General features: G+C 31.7%; 1 pseudogene; it reads right to left on the bottom strand.

Moving 5' to 3' along the window:
• Window positions 1–110: 110 nt before the first annotated feature.
• Window positions 111–20,254, bottom strand: LOC128170564 (receptor-type tyrosine-protein phosphatase epsilon-like; annotated as a pseudogene).
• Window positions 20,255–23,167: the final 2,913 nt, after the last annotated feature.

Below are 23,167 nucleotides of genomic sequence, written 5' to 3'. Positions count from 1 at the left end.
TAAATGTTAATATAATTAAACTCGTCAGAGCTAATAAGGTGCTCTCTCTTAAAAAAAGACGAGGAAGTACCTTAATGAAAAAAGCAAACGAAGATATACGGCCAATAAATGATTTATGTTCATTTCCTTAATTTGTTCGGATATATGAATACAATTGTAGTTAAAATCAAGGACACGAACATAGTTGGTTACGTAATCAGACCTTTTAATCCCGAAGGGATTTTCATAATTTTTATCACGTACTAAACAAGTTCTTACACGAGCAAACTGCTAATTTTCTGTTGTTTACTTAGATTTTCTTTTGGAAAGGCTAAACGGCCATAACAATTAATAAAAGCGTGTTTTTATGCTAACAAAAAATAAATACAACAGCAAAATCGCGTTTGGTCAATATTGCAACGTCATGTACAATGATACACAGAATTGAACATTTTTGCTATTAAATCGATACAGATAAGAAAACATAATTCTGAATATGAATATCACAATCTATCATACCTCTGAATGTTTACTATGTAAAATTACAACAAATACTCATGCAATTCTATCTAACCGTGGAATTGTTTTTGGTGCTACATATATCTAAATAGTCACCAAAATTATTTACCGGCGGCATTCGCCCTGGGAAAATATGTTGCTGTTTCAGAGGACAATAAACTTTTTATCGTCTGTATCGCCAATATATACGAATATAATACATATTTTATAATTCCGTACAGATTTAAAAATGAACAGATTAACTTAGTGTAAAAAAAATATCCAATAGGATTAAACAACGAAAGTTAATCAAAGTACTGATAGTACTTAAAACGCTAACCCAGCTTCTGTATGTTTAAAACATCTATATGTATATAACATTTTAGCTTCTGTATATTTCCTCATCACTGCGTGGCAGCCCCTGCAATAATGTATGTAAGCCCCCTACATTAAATTCACAATACCCCGTACATTAAATTCACAATACCCCGTACATTAGATTCACAATAGCTCGTGCTGTTATGTGCATAGACCCCTGAAACTGGTTCCCTAACCACTTTAAATGATGTTTACTTCTGCTCATAGGGGGCGGTTATTCGATGCACCGGAAGTAGAATTCTAACGACAATAAAGCACTGCGCTTTAAAAAAGGATAATAAAAACATGTACACGTTTATATTGCTAATAAAATCTTTTATTTAAAGTTTTGTCAGTACTTATTTCGACATATATCCTAAATTGCCTAATAGATATATACCGATAGTTAAATATGCACTTAAATACTTAGAAAATGAGTGTAAAGGTATTCAAAAGAAGTTCGATCTACCTTACACCCCTTGTATTTACCGGGTTTAAAATTAAAAACTTATTAGATATGCTTATGTTAATTTATAACTCGCTAGAATATTCTTTAAAACATTTTTATTCATGTTTGAATAGTTAATGAAGGCAATTCATCACTCGTTAACGTTATATTTTTTTCTTGTTAGGTTGTTTATTTTAATATGTGTATATGCACATCTTAATTACGATTTTTAACTGACATTAACATGCTAAAATAAACGTCTGCAACCTCTTATATATTTTTTACCGACACATATAAGATGGAATTTGTTTTCTGTCTTAAAGAAATCTAACAAATATAACCATTTATGCATAACACTTGTTTTATTAAATGCTGTTATTTATAAAGCTGTTTATTAGGCACTTCTCAATACTGAAATACATACAGTTTAATTCTGATCTAATGTTAAAATTAACCGACATAAGTTCATATTAGCAATAAAAGACTAAAGAAAGTAAAAAGAAAAATGAAACAAAATCTTGCATATAATAATATACATGTAACATAATTTTTATGGTGAAAGTTAAGTACTTGTAAATTTTAGATATCTCAATATTTAACATTGTTTTTATGTTTTTATTAAGCACCTTTGTTCTTTGCGTAACATGATCACCATCACTTTCAGTTATTGAAATCTAAGTTTACATAGTTAAACTACTGGTTATAGTACACATTTTCTCCAGTTTGCGACTGTATGAAACTCTTCAAGGTGTCGTGGATCATACGATACTCTTCCTGTTATTAAATTAAAAATAAACATTTTAAGTTTAAACTTTAATTTAAACAGTTGTATTCTTAAAACACATATTTTTCACAAGATTGTTTTAGATAGCAATGGTAGTGCATATTTACTTTGTGAAAATCCTTAATGGTGTAGTGTTACAACAATATATCAGATTGATTAACTTTGCTAATCAAATTCACACATATGTCTGTATGTTTGTACTTTTTGTGCGATCACCGAGCGCTCACAGTAGGCTCACAGTTTCTTCACTGTACGGCTACTTGCGCTCTCCGCACCGCTTCGTTCGCGCTTACCGTTCACAAAGCGCCCAGTTTGCGCCCAGTGTGCGTACACAAAGCGTTTAGCTTGCGCTCACTACTTTTTCAGCGTCACTTATAGTTCAGTCAGATTGAAATATCTTTAGGCTGATAATAATACATATATTTTGTTCATATACTATTTTTTCCTGATTACCGACGCAATACAATGTAAGGTTAATTCTAGAGGCACTCCGAATAAATTGGTCATATTCCGTCCACGTAGCGTTCACATATTGTTAACCGTGCGTTCACCTTTATCTTTGCGAGGCGATTGCGCTCTGTGTTCACTCACCGCTCACCGTTAATAATTGCTCACCAAATTCCGTTAAGTGAGTGCTCACCGTTATTGCATAGTTCGCTTACCGTTAGCTCACCGTGCTCTTACTGTTCGCTCACCGTGCTTTTACTGTTCGCTCACCGTGCTCTTACTGTTCGATCACCTTGCTCTCACCATGCATTAATATTGTATTAACAGTTGCTCTTATAAGGAGATGTGTTTAATTTAAATTTTACACTATTTTTTTTATATTGTGTTGCTCGCAAGAAGAAAGAGTTACAAAAAAGTTACCAAGGATGAGCACAGTTCAGGACGTCGTGTTTGTAGGAGTCTGACCACAGAAAACACGTCTATCTCCTCGTCCATTGTTAGCTGTTGAATCAGGTTGTATACAGCACAGAACACGCCACATAAAGCAGCCCCATCACTTTTTATCACAAAAAAAGATAATAAACTTATCCAATGTCCTGTACAATATAGGTTTAAGTATTCGGCTTTTGCAATTGATAATAAACTGTATTTACAATTACACATGCTATCTAAGATTCTTTAGAACAGATTTGTTTATTTATAAAAGAGATTAATCAAACAAAAATATTCTAATAATAATATATGCGACAAAATGTCTCAAAGATTACGATATAGGCTATACTCATTTTATGATATTTGTATTTCCTAATAATTTTAATCAATGACATTTAACTGAACAAACTACGCTACAAATGAGATATATCTTTCAGTAACTAAATGCTTAATTATTTAAATATTGAATGTCTTCTTACCGGCTGAGGACGATGATGGGGTTGTTGGTTGTAATATTTTGTGCAAACGACACCAAACCTAGAATCTGAGAAACTGTCTGTGAACTATCCAATGCCAATACAGAGGACGGCTCTATTACATTGACCGACCACGTCTCGTTGCTTTTCTAGAAAAAAGATAGTATAAAGTACAAAAATGTTACTGTTTTATTGCACTTTGTACCTTTTTCTGCATATTTGTCCCATATTATGTGTTGCAACTGCCTCGAATACTCACTTCTTTTTGAGCAATATCAATTGTACAACTCTTTATCTCCGATTTGTGATCTTCTTGTAAGTGAATTGTAAATGGAGACACAGCTTTTGATGTAGTCGATGTTGGCAGCCATTGATTTGTCTGAAACACAAGACCCTAGCTTATAATTACACATTAAGTTTTGTACCTTTTTTAATTTCTTAGAACTACGGTGACATATTTTTTGAAACGTTTATTATAGCTTATGACAATTTGTAGCAGCGTTTTGGTCTAATCGAAAAGTTAAGTATATGTAATGCAATATTCGTACCGATTCAACTTCATGCAGAGGTTCCATGCTAACAACTAGTTCACAGTCATGATCTGTGATCAGTCGAAGGAAGTCCACTTCGTCCCCTGGTGCCGGAAAATGGGTGATTATAAATGCATTCTGATATATGAAAGACTGAAAAAAAAAAACCAAGAAGGTGCAAGTACATGTTTTATATTACATTATTACATATTATTGAATGTTTACTCTTTATTATAATGTTTGGAATAATAATTTTGGGGGGAAATTTTAAATTATGAAATTTTAACACTTACTGGTACAACGATGGCATTAATGTAGCTTCCACGTTTTGGAACATTCGATGTCAGGTAAATGATGTACTTGTCAACTAAAATGTAATACTGGGCTTAACTTCATTACAAATTTTCATTACATATGTTATCTATTTCATACGATAATTTTGTATTTTCTGGGTATTGTAAAGAAAAGACCTTAACTATTACAACATTTTTTTTCAAAAAATTATTTTAGATTGTAAAACATTGTAGTTGGCAATTATAAAAACATTTTCGTATATTTTCCATTCACTAAGATGAATTGTAAATAAACATACGAGGACGAATTGCCGATCGAGCACCATGAACATGTGAGGACATCTTGTAGTCGGATTCTGCGTAGTGAGGCCGGACTGACAGAAGTTTCTGAGATATATGTATATCATAAGATGTTTACATTACAATGCATTAACAAAGATGTTTGAAAATGAACCTGTATTTTATGAATTACATGTAGCTGACACCATTTTCACAGTCAGTGGTATCAAAGAGTCTTGAGAAAAGTGCAGATACATAATTTAACTAAATGCTATCTAAAATTGCCAACCGAAATGTAACTTGAGTCAAAATAAAAAGAAGAGTAAATTAATGTTACCTCGTTACCAGAAAAATGACTTTCCTGTATATTTTGCAATCAAATTTTGTACTTTCATGTGTGCAGCAATTATTTTGTAACAAATGGAAAAAATCACCTGAAATTCCTTTCCAAGCATATTTTTGTTTTGTTTTTGTAATTTTCGTAGAAATTCCGTTTTAGTGAGAGCAGCAGTTGGCGCTTTAAACATTTCGTTGAGAGTCAAAAATATTGTCTTGTATTGCTCCTAAAACAAAATTGATTCTTTAGATTGAATAAAAACAATGTGCTTGTAATTATCGAAAATACAAAACATTTCTTGACACTGAAAAATTAAATTAATATGAACATTTTTTTTTTAAACAAAAGTATATTTTGAACTTACAAAAGTCTGGACCATATTCATGCGATTTCGTCTCATTTTCTTGACGTATTCTGCAATGTTTATTTTTTTCTCCGTTTTGCCTGCCTCAAACAGAACATCTATTGCAATATACGTTCCTGTTCTGCCTATTCCAGCACTGGACGAAACACAAATTTAATGAAAAACTTATTTAATTAAAGAAATTGAAGTCGTGTCGAATTTGTTCCTAATTTTACTGATATAATGGATATCTAGATAACAAGTACTGCGTCGTTTTATTTCAATAGTAAAAAAGACGTTATGGAAAGTGAATTTGTTAACATCAGCCACTAATACAAATTTACTATATCGCAAAAGGCTTATGCAATCTAAAAAAATGATTTGTTTTATAAGGAAAGCTTACGTAGTTCATGTTTTTAATGTCTATCAAATACCTGCAATGAACCAATGTTGGGCCATTTTGTCTTCCTGGTTTTGTTCTAATCACGTGATCATGGAAAAGTAATAGGCAAAGTGGCTCTGGTGTACCGTGATCCGGCCAAGCAGTATAGTGGTATTGAGTTATTGTTCTACTGTCATTGAGCTAAAACACGACAGTTAGCAAATACGTGTTACATATGGAGAAATTTATATAATAAGGCATTATTGCTTGAGAGTTTGTAAACATTAAAAACGTCCATTACTATTATAGGTCAGTTATTCCTCACGATTTCTCAGAACAAACTACAAATTATGCATTGAGTTATACACATGCAGATACAAAACACAAGTAGTTTAATAGAAGATTAATTTTAACAACTAAAGATTAAAACTCTCACTTACCGTTGCGTGTGATAATTTTATTTTTCGAACAACATACTGAGCATACTGTTGTTCTTTAATGGTATGTAAGGTAGCTCTGTCACAAGTAATGGTTTCATGTAAATCTGGCCAATATTGTGCACTTTTTAACTAAAAAGAATGGGTGATTATTAAACGAGAAATTTTAAGAGACAATGATATTTACATCTATTACACTCAGTGATAAATTACAATAAGATACTGTTTACCTTTGTTCCTTCTTTCAAATTAGTTAACATTACAATTTGTTCAATGCTTTCTTGTAATACCATTGACCAAAAGTCGGAGATTGTGGTCGGTTTAGGTCCTTTTAAAAAAAGAAGTTCTTTATCTTCTGATGCACGAAATTACGACTTTTGATATTCAGTAATCTTTGTGCCAAAAATAAAGAATATTCGGAGTAAATACATACCTTGTGTTGCAATGTATGCCTTTTCTTTTTTTAAACCCTAAAAAGTGATCGTTTCGAAAAATATCCTATTTTGTTTTCAAAAATAAACTGAAAAAAAAAACTTTGAACAGTTACAAGTTTCTATCGTATACGTACATCTATAAAGCTTGCGTTGATGTAGTCTGAACGTGTGTTTACCAGAATTACTCTAGAATGGTCGTCTACAATTGATTTGGAAACAACACAATAGTTAGACCAATGGTAAAATGATTAAAAATTCCAAGTTCTAAGATTTAAACGGTACATTATGTGGCATCAAAGATGAAAATGATTTTGTTTAAAAATACACATTGTGGTTTTTTGTTTTTTGTTTTATTTTTTTGCTAATTAAATGTACTTACAAGGAAAAGTTGTCTTGAATCGGTTTTTGGTAATGTTTTCAGGAAGTTTTCCTACATAGCATGGGTGTCTTTCCCCGTATAAAAGTGTCTGAAATGAAACGAAGTATTCAACTACATGTTATAAACTAGTAACAAAGTCCAATACATGAACATGATTATAATGTATGCTTTATTTGTTTTCGACCTCAATACTAAAATGGTAATATATTTTGTACAGAGATCCACGTGGCTGACATTAGAACCTTAGTTAAACGAAGAATTTTATGTAATACCCACCGCGTATTCTTTTTTAAAACCATCGTTTTCTTTCTTCGATTTTTCATGTATTTCCTTCTCCAAATCCTTAATCAAGATATCAGATATTTGTTTTGGGTTAGCATACACATCTCCGTAAGGGTTTTCGTTGTGAATTTTTTCATCAATGTCAACATCATCATCTCTTGATTCTTTACTTAGTTCTCTAGTAGCTTGTGCTTTTCTGGAACGTTTTACAACCTTGTTATTTTCTACGTTAATATTCTGGTAAATGTTTGTCAAGTTTGACTCAGAAATATCTAAAAGGTAATAATAATTTTTAAATTGTTAAACAGTTGCTATTGTAATTTCAAATATCACTAAAGCTAATCAATTTCAGGAATATTAGCACGGAAATCACATATTACTCTTACTATTAACTGTCACAGTATAAGCATTGTTCTTGTTTGAAGATCCCAGTTTGTTTCGTGAGGTACTTCGGACTCTGCATGTTTAAATGTGATATGCAAGTACAACATATGAACAACCAGATTAAAGGCATGACAATCTAAACAAAATACATTTTGTTTCCAAAGATGTCGCCCAGAAACAAAACCTCTAGACAAATTATTGGTAGTTTATAAAACAGAGAAAATGCATGAGAACAATCATTTTATGCTAAAAATGGGATCATATAATGTTTTAATGATGTTTCTGTTTCAAAGTTTGATTGATTGTTTTATTCGATGGATAAACGATTAAATTCATGATTTAGAACCAATCAAAATTAATGATAAATGTATGCAATTCGCATATAAAATTAAAAAGGATTAAATAAAAGCTTTTTACACTTAAGAGTTTTAAGTTTTAAAAATTGGAAATAATCTGTACCGCCTGTATATAATTATTCCGACAACGATGATAATAGCAACGACAACAAAACCAAGGCTTCCCCCGACTATGTACGAAATTTGTACGCCATCATCGGTACCGGTGTTTTCCATGGCCTGAAAAATTAAGATAATGAAGGTTGTGATGTATTTGCCAAGTTGTATCATGCAGTATATAAATAAATTCTGATCAGGTCTTTTTGCCTTATTAATTTTGTGCTATTTATTTTTATTGAAGAAATCAAAAAACCTTTCTATATTCATTACCTTTTAGGGTCTTCTCGTTTAATCAGATTTGTGCATTTCATTTTTAAGCAAAAATACCAATCATATAGTATAAAGCCATTACCTGAGAAGTGCATACACCAGTCACTTGATGACATGATTGCCTTAAACAATTACTGCACATCTGTGAACAATTAATGCCAAAATATGGTTCCTCGCATGCTGAAATAATATAAGATATTCGTTTCACAACATATGAAAAGAAATAGTCAGCCACATATTTTTAGAAATATATGCATAAAACATAGAATATACTAGTATGATTTAGTAGCAAATTGTAACAAAATATAGCAGTCTATCTTTGCTACAACCTGTCTTTACATGTAAGATTTGTTAAACTAAATTGCATTCAGAGGGTGTATATTAAAGTATTAGCATTTCAAACATTTGTATTTGCGTGTAGAGTGTAGAGAAACGCTGACACAGACAGATTAAAATTTGAATTTGACGCCACAATTTAGAACATTGTTTACATGTAAGTGCTCCGTCACACGCGAGAATCAAAATTCAAAGTAAGGCTGTTGCATTAGCGCTTCCATTTATTGATAAAGCTCTTTCATTCTAGTCGGATTTGATTTGATTTTTTTACTTTGCTAACTAGTATGATGGTTTAGGAGTCGCATTTTCGCTAGCTAGGGGTTTTCGGTCCACTTTACTCCCCATAAACCTTTGGCATATATCTTTACAAAAATTTGTTGATGCGATGGCGCTTTCTAGCGAGCAACTTGCTTTGTGCCCCCTTGAATATTTACAGTTCAATCGAATAAAGCAACGGGTAAAATACAAACAACGGCATAATTACAACATGAAAACATGTTGACTAGCGAGAATCGGAACATAACTACGTGCTATTAAATAGGACTGAAACTATCACCTAGAAAATGCGAATAATGTTTTATTTATGGCTGCTGTATAGTGTTTGTAGGGAGGTCGTTCTGTACCAGGAGTGAAGAAGTCGCTGATATATGAAAGCATTCGTGCAGTAAAACAAGGTATCGTCGTCGTGAATATTGCGGACCAAAAAAAATTAAATAAGATACAGCTCATCGAACCTTTGAAAACAATGCCATAAGACGTGATGTATATACTAACAGTATAATGTTATACAGCTTCAACATTCGCTATGTTTACTTCCCACCTTGAACGTTTGAAAATCTTGGTTCACTCACATACAGTTAATTATATCGTTTTTTAAAGTGAGCTGATTAGACCATCCTTTGGCAGACACTGTACTCGAACACTTGTGTCTCAACATGTTAAAAGCACTTAATGTTTTACCATAGATAACACGTTTGTTTCGTGTAGGTGTATCAATAATCGCCTGATTTGAACGCTTCAATTTGATCAGCTACTCGCAGCTGCAGCCAATCATAAAACAAAGCTTGTCACTGAGTTTTCGTAATGAAATCTGCCAGGGGTTTATGGAGAGCACAGAGGACCGAAAACCTGGCTAGCGAAGATGAGGAGTTAATGTAATGGTTTAGGAGTCGAGACACTTGCGTTTTTCAACGACAAGGATAACATTTCTTGTTATGTACACTTTGTTTTTTTTCTATTGTTTTTTTACTCTCCTGTCAGCCACAAAAAAAAAAAAATAATAACCATTAAATTTTGATATCAACGAAAAATATCTGTGTATTATTACATGCAACATTTAATGATACAGTATCCATTAACGATATAAAGTTATAATCGTCATCAGAATCCTGACTAATGATGACTTGGCTTTACGATTAAAGAACAACGAATTCAATGCAATGAAAGTATTATCTTATTAAGTCAATGATGTACTGTTTTGCGTTATTTTTAATTTTTGTCAATATTGAATGTGAATTTTGACCATTAGTAATATAATTTTGAAAATATAGCACTAAAATACGACTAAATAGCGCGTGAAATATTAATTTACGTGAAGCATTTATGGTCTGACTTCTAACCACTAATGCAACTTCATATTGTTAGTGGTGACAGTGCAATTACAGGTTACTACATATTTAATACAAATAAGTATTTACATATATTGCAGAAAGGTCCCTTATAACCGGGAGCGCATCCATCTAAACACAACACGTTGATATGATAACAATGAGATTCTTCTTTACAATGGCTGCAGTTATACTGACAATTTATTCCATATGTTCCTTTATCGCACTCTACAAATATAAATTGTCAGAAAAAATTAAGAAGTAAAACCGTAACATACACACTTTTCTTGAATTGAAAACAAGTATTACAACAGAAATATTCAAATAAAAAACATTGTTAATTTATCAAGTGTAAAATATTTCAACAAAATGTACGAAAAAAGACAGTTGCGTTCAATAATAACAACTGAGTCGCATGATACCAATTTTCAATATTAAAAAAGTGTATCGGAAATCAATAAAGATTTCATCTTTAATCTGTGATTTAACAAAAAAGATAAAAAATAACAATAAAAATATCACCTCATCCACTGCATCGTTTTATCTAAATTGGTATTATCTAAAACATACCTTGGTTACATCTTTGACCCTTGTATCCGGGGTTACAACCTAAACAGTGACCAGTATCAGTATCACACTTCCTGTCTAAGCAGTTCGTTGGGCATGGATAAAAGCAATCGCCACCATAGGTTCCATTACACCCTATTTTATTAAAAGAAAATTAAATAAATTAAACTATATAATGATGAACTGAAGATTACTTATTCTATGCGAAAAATTATATAAACAGAATTGTAAGTTGTCAAACAAGTAAGCAGGATTTCTTTTGTTTTGGAAGAATTAAACAGTTCTTTCATTAGATTTTTATACAATCTACGTAATTGAGACTCACCGTATACTTCCATCTCACAGAGTTCATTATAAGCATATTCTGAATAGAAGCTCGGATACACAACATCCTGTCTACGTTCATTGTAGTAGATAACGTATCGTCCTTGAAGAGTGCAGTTTATGTGTTGGTCAAATGACAACATGAATCGGTCAATTGATTCATCGTGATAACAGAGATATCCATCGTCTTTAGAGGTTGTGTTGGATACATAGACAAAAAAGCCGGCAAATCTATTTAAATATTGATCAAGATCTGAAAAAGCAAGCAAAAAACGTTAAGGTTTCACTGAATAACTTGAACATATAAACAACACCGTTTATTAAACTAGAAAAGATACTTCCTAAGATTTTTATGCATTAAAAATAGATTTATTAAGCAAAACAATTGATGCATATAGTTACAATCAAGGTGATACACTCTAAAAAAAGTTTTACTTAGTAATGATTTTTTACTAAAAATCATATTACATGTAATAAGTAATAGGTAATTGCTTAACATTTACTTACAAATTTATAATAATTACTGAACTTCATGTCAATTACTAAATAAAAATATTTTACTTACATTTACTGTATGTGTAGAAATGTTTTACTAAGTAATTCCTTTTTACTGATTATTGTTATAAAAATAGGGACAATCATTTACTAAAACAACACATGATATACTAAGTAATTACTTTACTGATACTTGTTATGATAAGGAACTATCATATACTTAACATGATTTACTAAGTAATTCCTTTACTGATATTTGTGATGATAAAGAACTATCATATACTTAAAGCAAAAAAAAGACTTACTATATACGTATATTATGAGAGAGAGAGAGAGAGAGAGAGAGAGAGAGAGAGAGAGTTTGCACACAGACAGGTTGGGCAAACCAATAGGATATTTGAAAGTGACTAGCTTTTCAGAAATGGCATACAATTCCATTGCTTTCAAAAAGGTATAATTGTCCTTGTTGATCAGAATTATATACTTGTCCATGCAAGGTTGTTTTATTGTCTCCACCTTTAAGAATCTTGATTCGCCATCACCAGAAGAGTCATGATCGAGAAGAACTAGATAAAATATTGCATCCTGCACCTCAGATCTCCAGATTTCTGCATGACTCCGCATTTTTTCTTCATTTTAAATACGGAAAAAATGCAGAGAAAATACGAAGAACATTAAATAATACGGAAATGCAGAAAAAATTCGTAAATGATCTGGAAAATATACGAAAATAATATGGAGAATTGGACTAAGTATATTTTTTATCTGGAAATATTACGGAGCTCTGAACTTAGAAAATTTTTCCTCTGGAAAAAATACGGAGCTCTGGACTTAGAAAATTTCTATTGAAAAACATTGAAAATACAAGCACTTTCATTTATTCAGAAAAAAAATTGGTCAAAATAACAAAGACAGAAAAGCCATAACATCTGTATGGAAAGTAAAATATGTTCCACTCAATGAACACATTATTAAATAACGGAGAAAAAAACAAACTGATCTGATATTGTTTCAATATGTGTAATCACAAAAACAATTATATGACATCAATATGTACAATGAAAGTGACCAAAACACATAGAATTCTATACCCTTACCAAAATGAATTGTTTGCGGCAAATTTTCAGCAAGTTTTTAATTTAATTCTAAGAAAGTCTCAATAAAAATTTCTATTATTACGAAAATAAGATCAACTTTAATCGCATGAAAAGGCAAAATGACCCCCCCCCCCTTCCAGACCCCACGTATTACGTGAACACCAAACCTATCTGTTCTTTTGTTATGCTATATTTTTTTCCTACGTTCAAATATCATTAACTTAGATTGGATTGTCTAAACCGCTTAATGTTGAATCATGAAGATTGAAGAATTTTTCGTATGCTGTTCAGTGTTTGTTTCTACTTTTACTTTTGTTTCAATGTTAAGCTACGCGCGCGCTGATTGGTCGATCAATAGCTAGCGGCAAATTTGCACATTCGATGCTACCATGTTGTCTGCCATCACCGAGATAGTAAAATGAATAAAAAAAATAAGGGAATAAGGCTGTGCACAAGGTAAAAGAATGCTTGTCAACGGAGTGTTTCCTTTTGGAATATCCACGGCTAAACAGAGGACAATAAGTGAATGAATCGAGTCTCAACACCCAAGGCCACTGCATGCACCATCTCATGCATGATCATGAGCACGTTTTTGAAAAAGTAAGTGAAGTGATGAAAATATATTCGTTGAATGGTAGTGTAAACAGTTATTGGAATATAAATCGAAAGACTATGATCTTTTATAATGAGTTTAACAGTTTAAGGCCGTCCCTATGGCAATGCCAGGTGTCGAATCAAGCAAAACCCTCGTTATTGACATCGTTGTGATGCATGAACAAATAATTTGAATTCAAAATTTATTTAAACAACGCCAAAAGATAATTATCATTACTGTTTACATAGTGTATAAGTACATTTTTTAAGACTTACATTTTTATTACTTAAATAAAAGAATTCATGTTCTACTCACATAGTCAGAGTTAGTAGTGCAGATTTGTAGCTATTCAGATTAATAGATGAAGTAAGTTAGTGTCCTCGGATGTCCATGAGTCGTTACCCAAAGAATGTCTTTTACTTTAATCAGTTAATGAAAATTTTGACACTAAATTATTAATAGCATATAAAAAGTACATCTATTTCTTCGTAAAACTTTACACTATATTCATTATTTTTTTTTATTTCATAAACAAATAATTGAGCAGTCTAAGCACCAATGAAGCGGAGACGGCCATTTTGAAACTGGTCCTAGAGTCGTGACGTCAGATATAAACAAAACTATGATTTATAACAATCTAAACATTAGTTAATAATGGACAATAGTGCTAACAATAACGAATTGCACAATATAGCAAATTATGAAAATAAATTATGAATATTTTATAACAAATTGAACAATATAGCCTAATAAACCGTAACACAATAACACCGGACGCTTTCAAAAAACTGTAGTCTCTGGGTCAACTTAATGCAAAACTCTATCTCTGAGAGTAGCATTTGGCACTTTAAATATCATTGATTTCTTTTTCACTGAAATTTTCATGTTCTTTAACCATTTTGTATGCATTTGTGAAATTTGTTGGGGAAAACATTATGTTATTGTTTCTGTTTGGAAACAGGATTGACCTAACAATACCACAAAAAAACTTCAAGTGCTATAAGGAACTTTACTTCTCGTAACTTAAAATTATCCTTGTTTGGCCTTGAATATTTAAATCAGATCACATGAATTTCATTGACTGGATGTCAAGAAAAGAGACAACCGCTGTTATATTCTTAAATCTTAGGGTTAGACGAGTATTTGGCCATTTTCATCTGTAACTTTATTTGGGAATAAGAAATCTCAGCAAAAGTTGAAAATAAAATTTGAAATAAAAGATGTTACCTTTTGTGATCGCATTATCGGCTGCTGTATAGTAAGAAGTGATGTCACATATCGTAGAATTTTTTTTTTCACGGAATGCCTAGCCTAGAACCTAATCTTGAGAAATACGCGAAGAAAACAAAAGGGACACGACTGAAGGACCGTAACGAATTTAGGACCTCCGACGATATATGATAGGCTAACTTGTTTTTCTTAGAAACTGCTTTAAATTTGAAAAAAAAAATGTGCTTATATGAAATCCATTTATCTTCCCAATAGGTGTCTGCCATGGTGACCGGGTTACACAGACCTAAAGAAGACCTTGCATGAACAACTAACTCACTGATTTTATGATCAAATGATGAAAACAAAAAAGAGTGAAGACAGAATTTGTGCAAGACTACGTAGAAAAGCATATAAACAACAGTGCTGAAGTCTGACCATTCCATTGTGGACATTATTGTGATATTCGGCTATTTGTGTGATAGTGTTTATAAGTGAGATTAAATCGGAAAGCACATACAGGAGACTGTAATAAAAAAGACATCAAGAATGCCTTAAAGATTGCCGTGATTAATTGTAATATGACCAGTGACCTTGCAGGGCTTAATAGTGAACTATATGGTTTAAACTTCGTTCATTGTGAACTTTTGTCGAAGTCCATCTGTGCATGCATGTTGTGATCAAACTGCATTCAAGTTTATCAATCTGCAGCAACAAATCATCACCGATTGGTTGAGTACTATTTGTCAAATTTCATTATGGGTTGTTCATCAATTTTGTGTTTATTTTTGAAATTTATAAAATGTGCAAAATTTAAAGTTAATAATTTTAACGTGTGTCCTTTATCTCTAATTTTGCTGCAACTGTTTAAGTTAAACATCTTTGTTAATCACCAGTATAAGTTATTTGTAAATTGATTAAAAAGCATAGTACATGTATGAGTAACTCATTATTTAATGATAATAAGTGTTTATTAATTATTTTTATGTTGTAATATCTTAAAGTTGTTATGTTTATCTGTAAGGTTGCAGCAACTGTTTGTCGCAAATTTGCAGCAAACATTCTGCAAATTTGACGTTGCATTAAAATTTTGTACAAATTAACGTCATTTTATTATTTAATGGGCCTAATGTTCTGATTTAAATTGTTAAATATAAAATTATCTGGAATTAATTTAATTTCTTCCTAGGTATATCTATTTTTCCTTATTTTTATTGTTTTTATATGGTTACTTATATTTCGCGCATGTTTGATTGTTAGTAATGTAGATATAGTTGTGAGTCATTATGTATTTTGCCATGCATTTCCTGCAAAATGTTTAAAAATGCAATGTTGAGGTATGTTTTACAACTAATATATTGTTGTGAAGGAAACGAGAGAATTTCCTTTCAAATGTATATAAAAATGTGAAATACGATTTTTCTATCCATTATTTTTTGTCAGTAAAGCTTTAAATTGCAATTATTACCAACACATTTTCTATATATTGTAGCTTTTTTAAAGAACTTTCTTATCTGGAAAATTATTTGCAAAGCTTATGATTGCTTGAAGTAATTACTGTTTTCTCTCAAGTGCACATTTGCTGTAAATCCAAGCTAGTCAAATTAGAAACCTTGTACACATAACATTTTGTTAGCCAGTTTATTTATATGTGTTATGGTATTACAGATTTATTGATTTACAGTTGTCTGGTGTTTTTTTCCCAAAAATTTTCTTAGTTCACAGTTATCAGCGAGTGCAAGGAGACCGAATTTTAAACGTTCAATTTTTGATAACAATGTGATATAATATTTGGAGAATAATATGTCTACAAAAAGGTAAAAAACAAATGGGTAAACCATATTGGTGTGAAATAAGTAAATTATTTAGATAAGATAAGTATTGGGAAATTATAGAATATTTTAAAATAACTGAATTTGATAACTTGAAATGAGAATTATATTGAGTAAATAAATAACAAGTATTTAATTACATTTTTTTGTAATTGCAAAAAAAAGTAAATAGTGAGTAATAAATTTGTCTACTACAAGTAATTAAATTACCTATAACAAACCATATTAGATAAACTAATGAAAATAAATGAATTTGATTACTTAAAATGAAAATTATATTGAGTAAATAAAAAACATATTTATATACATTTTGGTAATTGCAAAAAATACCTTTTAGGGAATGAGAACTCTGGGGCCTGTTTTATTAAAAGGCGTAAGATACGACGAAACTTAGTTACACCTCGGGGCGTACACCAGAATTTAGTTCGGCGTAGGTTGCGTTTCATTGAGTGGCGTATGCCTGGCTGTAAGTACTAATATCGGACTAAGTTAAGCCCAGACTTATGTCTTTGACAACGAGCTTATGAACATGCTCATATACAGATGATAAGCAGAGAGATCGATACAACATAGATAGATACATATATCTAAATAGACAGAAAGATAGAAACTTGTCATTTATAGTTTTGTGATTGTATTGAGAGAGAGAGAGAGAGAGAGAGAGAGAGAGAGAGAGACCTAGGATTTAGGCACATTGGTAACATTTATGTTCAGTGTGTATTGTTGTTTAAACATTATTCCTGTTTAGTGACAAAAAATCACTTAACAAAACTGAATTGCTAAACTGTTTTTGCATAACGAAGAAATATTTTATCACGTTACACTGCAAATAGTAATGCTAATGTCAAGGTTTTTGCACCCGTCTTAGCTGCATATACCGAAAAATACAAATATACCGTATAAAAGTAAATTCGTGAAACGGAATGCAGTCCAAATATTTAACCTGAGTCCGATTTTTAAGGTTTTTTAAGGTTATGCCGGGCATACCCCTTTTACTTAAACAGGCATCTCCGTAAAAGTGCATTTATTTATCCACTAATTGATAATAAAAGGCTTATTCGTGCTGCTTTAAATTAAATAAATTGTCCTTTATTAGAAATACATCTATGAATTCCTGAACGAAAACACATGTAATCTTGTTTCTACAGTTACTGTAGCTAGCCATTTTATTTTAATATTTTTTTTTTTATTAAAACACACCGAGTGACAAAGTGTCTTTGTACCTGAAACATATCGATTGTCAAAGAAATGTCATGTGCCTTAAGCATGTTTCTGATAATTTTAAGGACTACAAAATGCTTTTTAGCCTACTTAAGGAAGGAGTCTTTTCATTATCAAACATACTTCTTATAATAAGAAATGCATGAAATTTTGACACAGTCAAATGGATCATATTACTTAATGATTCTATCAGTTTAATTAAATTTGACCTTTTTGTTTTCGGATAAAGGTCAGGTCAAGGTCACTACCTTTTTCCTCAACGTAAAGAATGATAAAAATAAGTGTAGCTCTTTATAGTTCTGTAGACATTTGTTTAAGATTTGAAGATTCAAATCTTCAATGAAATCATAGACCATGAGAGTGTCTATCAGCGTATACTACTAAATTGGAATAAATATTTATACTAAAATTGATATTGCTTAGCCCGCATTTCCTCTAATTTTCTTAAATTTTGAAGAAATTTTGATTATTTTTTTATGCCTCCAATAATAAAATATTTCTAATTTTTATGTACTATGAAGACTTTATATAAAGATATAGATTGACAGAAAAGCTAATATATTGACCATTTCATAAGAGAGAAAAACTGATTTTAGTGATTTTTTCACAAAAATCAATGTATAGAATGGGCGCTTTGAAAAGCTTATAAAAATGTTATTTGATAGGCAAATCATATTTTAAAAACATATTCTGAAACCCAAATATCATATTATTAATTCACATTAGTAAAAAAAAAATCCAACATTATTGTTATTGTTTTTAAAATGCTAAAACAGACTCATTATATATATATATATATATATATAATCTGCAGCAATTCTGAATTGCGCAACATGTGATATTTTCCTACGCCAATGTTACGCCAAAAATATAGTCCTTGTTCCATTCTAAACATTGATTACATTTTTCTATGCCAAGTTGTATGATAGTAAAAAAGAAAGAAAAATATACTATTTTAATTTCCTTTCATCTTGATTTAATGAACAATTAATCAAATTTACGTTTGACAAGTCGAAAACCAGAAAAGACTCCTTCCTTAAATGGTTTTTCAATATACATATCATTGTTATGAATTATGTTTTATCTAAAGACCAAGATTTAAGGGGGTTGGGGGTGGCTGCCATTTTAGACAATGTTGATCTCCTTTAAAAGAAGAGCTTTATATAAAGATAATGGAAAAAGATAAAATTTTATAATAAAATATATGAAATTTTTCTTTATCAAATAGTAGTTGATAGCTTCAGATATCGCATATAAAATTTTTAAATAAATCTGATGGTTTTATATTTTATTATATTTTGACTCCCCAGCTTCCTTAAATGAATGTGCATATGTGTTAACCGAACTTAATTTCTCAAGATTTCTTTTAAGTACGTACCTAGGTTATCCGTCCTATAGTAGATGTATATTTTATTAATGCTGACCACACCTCCAAGGTCTACTCTCCATGTCGCTGTGTATTTTTCTTCACCAGATATCGTGCACTGACCTCCAGTTCCGCGATCCGTGTACATACCGTCCACTGCATTCTCACTACCATAGTCAACCATTTTGTCTGGCCATGGATACTGCTCCCACGTTGGTTTATGTAGTGCTAGATTTTCTGTATAAATGAAATATGTAACCAAATAAGACAGATGTATGGAATCAGAATTGAGCATTTCTACAAAATAATCATCACACTCTGTATAAAAGGTAAGCATAAGAGATAAATAAAATTGCTGAAAGATTTACAAATGTTTACTCTTTTTTATGTTTTGTTCCTTTATGTGAAAAAAAAGAAAAGTAAAAGGACAAGAGAGCCACTGGCCTTGACGGTCATTTGAGTTCCATAATTTGTAGATGGACCGGCCAAAAATTCTAATGTTTGCAGTTTAATTTCATTTGATGATCAAATACCAAAATATAACTCATGTGATTGTTACCCCTGGCCTTTATTTTTGGATATTTGCACAGATTAAATCAATTTATATAAGGGATGGGGAGGGGGGGGGGGGGTGGTATCGAATGTGACATGAGATCTTGGACTATCTATACACAAGCTAAAGGGGCCAAACAATGTAAACTTTGATTTAAAAAAAATGCATGCCTTTAATGGTCGTTATGGATGAGTAAAATAAAGTTTTAAGGCTTGTATCCGAGAATTTTGTGGTAATTAGTCTTATCACACTTGGGAATTCAAGGTGCATTTTTTAAGACATGTTAACTACCAAAATGCCGGCAAGGGAAAGGATTAACAATGGGCTACTGTGTACATGTAGAATAAGTTACAAACTCATTTGGATTTTTGATATATTTAGTAACATAGACACCAATATATATTCATTATGTATATCAAATGTATATATTTGCTATTTTAATACCGTTTTCAATCAGAGACGGATTACCAGCGACGAGCGACAGCGGTCAAAGGTAACACGGGAAACTCAGTTGACTCTAAATCTGATTTTTTTTTACTTAAAGCTGTAAGTCAAAAACTTACCTAATCCATGTACATGCAAGATATACAGCAAGACATTCAGTGTTAAGTGATGCATACCACTGTTGAAACGAAACAGGCATTACAAATTTACATGTAGATATTTATAACACACGTGCAAGTAAAATAAAATAATTTTTAGACGCATTTATTATGTAAGGATACTTACATTTCCAAAGTACACCAACTCAATCTAAACATGACTTTGGATGTTTGTCTTGGTAGCCTGGATGTGTAGCTTTTATGTATTTATGGTCTGTTTTCCCCGTCTTTTCACCGAACCAGGAAGATTTTTATAAAATCCATTTAAATGCGCATTCAATGCTTTTCTTTATCGATTTATGTAGCAGTGTTTTTTTCATCGCTAGTACAGGTGTATCTTGTTCATGTTGATATGGATGAGCGGATGGGATTCATTTCCTATATAATTGTCAAGACTATCTGCCATCTGATTTTTTGAAACTTGGTATTTTAAATTCAAAGGCGTTTATGATTAAAAACTGATCGAATATTTAAATAACGAATAACGTAAGAATGAAAATGTCAAAATATGTAAATAAGGCATGGTTGCGTGTAGTAAGTGCTAAATCTCAATCAGATGTGTACAAATACAGACTTCAATTATAAGATTTTCTCATACTGATGTCTTAAAATATACACAAATAGGTAAAAATCTTTCTTCACGAGCAATGCCATTTATTAAAAAAATAAACATATGCAATTGCATAGTTTTTTGCATTAAAGGTGGTTCACTACACTAAAGATTTCAAACCTGCTAAAAATTGACTTGAGAGACTGGTAGGTATTTTAGTCAAATAAGTGAAAAAATAAGCATTTTTGGGTGAAAAAAAAATTATTTGAAACTTGAAATCAGTTAATATCAGGAACAGTCCTAATCTGATTCGATCTCGTGATCTGCGGTTCACAAGCACGGTACTTTAACCACTGAGCTTTGATGAAACTTGACCAAATTGATTAATACAATCAAATTAACAAACATTTTAAATTGTCATCTTGTAACTGTCTGAAAGAAGAATACGTCTATGGATAGTAAAGTACCTTAATTCCAGTGCAAAAGTGATGTACTTTGCATGCTTTTTCGTATTTGAGGCATACATTTGAAATACATTGCGCTTATTAGTACCCTACCGGTTCACCTGAGGGTACCATAGCTTTCCTCTGCGTCCATCAGTCCGTCTGTCTGTCCATCTGTCTGCCCCTCTGTCCGTCTGTCTGTCTGTCCGTCCGTCCGTCCGTCCGTCTGTCTGTCTGTCTGTCTGTCCGTCTGTCTGTCCCACTTCAGTTTCCCACACTTTATTTCTTTATGAGTTTGAGGAATAATATGAATTTTGCTAAACAGCTTCAAAATGTCAAACTACAGGTCAAGTTTACACTTTTGTACCGTCTGGTTGACATATTTTCAAAAATGTTTTTTTTTTTTTATATTCCATTTTGATAATGTCCGAGTTCGTTATCGGGTTCGGTGTGTATTGAATAAACGAGGAAAGTATGTAGTCAATAATAATATCGTGCATTACTTGTACCATTCCATTTATGGTTTCTATCAAACAAATGAGTTCTGTAAAATAGTGTCAAAGATTGTGTTGTAAATTTAATCAGGTTTTTTTGTGTATTATTGCAAGCGGGTTCGTTATCGGGTTGGTCTATTGATTCGAGGAAAGAAATGATATTCTGCATAACAGTGCATTGTTTACACAAATTTCTAGCAGCAAATACTTAATGGACTTGAAACTACAGGAGATAAAATAAAGAGCATTATTTAACCCATTTTATATTTAATTTCTATATCAACAATGTAGTTTGAATTTCCTCGGTTCTTTTATCTCTGATTAAAGCATAACAACTCGTTTATAATAGTTTTGAAATAGAGGTATGCTTCAAATCTTTCATAGAATAATACAAACCTGTAGGGAACGTGTATTGCTTATGCAATACTCAAATGCTTGTTGATTATGCCTTTAGTTAAACTGATCTATGATAGTCACTTTGCATACATTGATCTACTAAGACTTGATTGCTTTTTACAAAGTCTATGCAAGACTTATCCGCTGCATTCGGACAGCATGCCACCTTAGAAAAGGAGGGAGGGGGTGTCGGTGTCTTTAACACGCCGAAACGCAAAAGAACAAGACTGTTACAACTTCAGTCATGCAAAACACTCAATGACATATCGTCAGAATATACAGTACTGATCAGACCCAACCTAACACCAGAGTAAACCCCAACTAAACCCCGGGTTTATTTTTTGGTTTACTTGGGGTTTACTCTGGGTTTACTTTTTGAAAATTTGGGTCCACTTGGGGTTTTCTTTGGGTTTACTCGGGTTTACTTTGGGTTTACTTTGAAATTACAGGTCAACTGTATGCACTGAAGTGTGAAGCAGACTAGTATCTTATCTTACCATTCTACTGCCTGTAATTCCTACCCTTTGTATATTCCGAATACACAGTTAGCGTCTGCTTTCAGGGGTATACTTCAGACAGGGTTTACTCTCTGTGTCCACTCTGGGTTTACTTTGGGTTTACTCTGGGTTTACTCGGGGCCCACTCTTGTAAACCCGAAATAAACCCAGAGTAAACCCAGAAAGTAAACCCAGGGTTAAGTTGGGGTTTACTTTCTGTAAGGTTGGGTCTGATCGGTACTGTACGTTCATGTATCATATTATTTATAATGATTAAATTTTAAACAAAAAGTATATAAATTGTCAAGAATTAAAAGAATATTACAAATATGCATATGTTGTAATAATTAAGACAAAAAAATGTGATATCTTATGTTAAGTACGTTTGCATTATACTGTGGAAATTAAGCAAGACATTAAAGACTATTAAGCTATAAAGTGCGTTTTAAATCGTTTGCTTCAAAGTAAAGAATAGTTGTTGTAAAGAAATGAGGAATTATTCGTTGAGTATTATGAGGTGATAATTTCGGTCGGGGCGTAGTCAAATAAAATAAATTCCGAAGGGCTCTATGATAGATTTGACACGCCCCGACCGAAATTATCACCTCATAATATTCAAAGAATGATTCCTTATTACTTATATTCATATACATGTACCGTTTTTCGATTATGCTATTAAACACGCCCATTTTGGGTTTTTCATTTTTAAAGAAGTTATTGGCTTTTGGGGTTTAAAATTGATTCGATATTATGTTAT

The sequence above is a fragment of the Crassostrea angulata genome, chromosome 2 (assembly GCF_025612915.1).
Source record: "Crassostrea angulata isolate pt1a10 chromosome 2, ASM2561291v2, whole genome shotgun sequence".
Lineage (NCBI taxonomy): Eukaryota > Metazoa > Mollusca > Bivalvia > Ostreida > Ostreidae > Magallana > Magallana angulata.
Note: the sequence above shows the minus strand (reverse complement) of the source record. Positions and strands in the feature narration are given on the sequence as shown.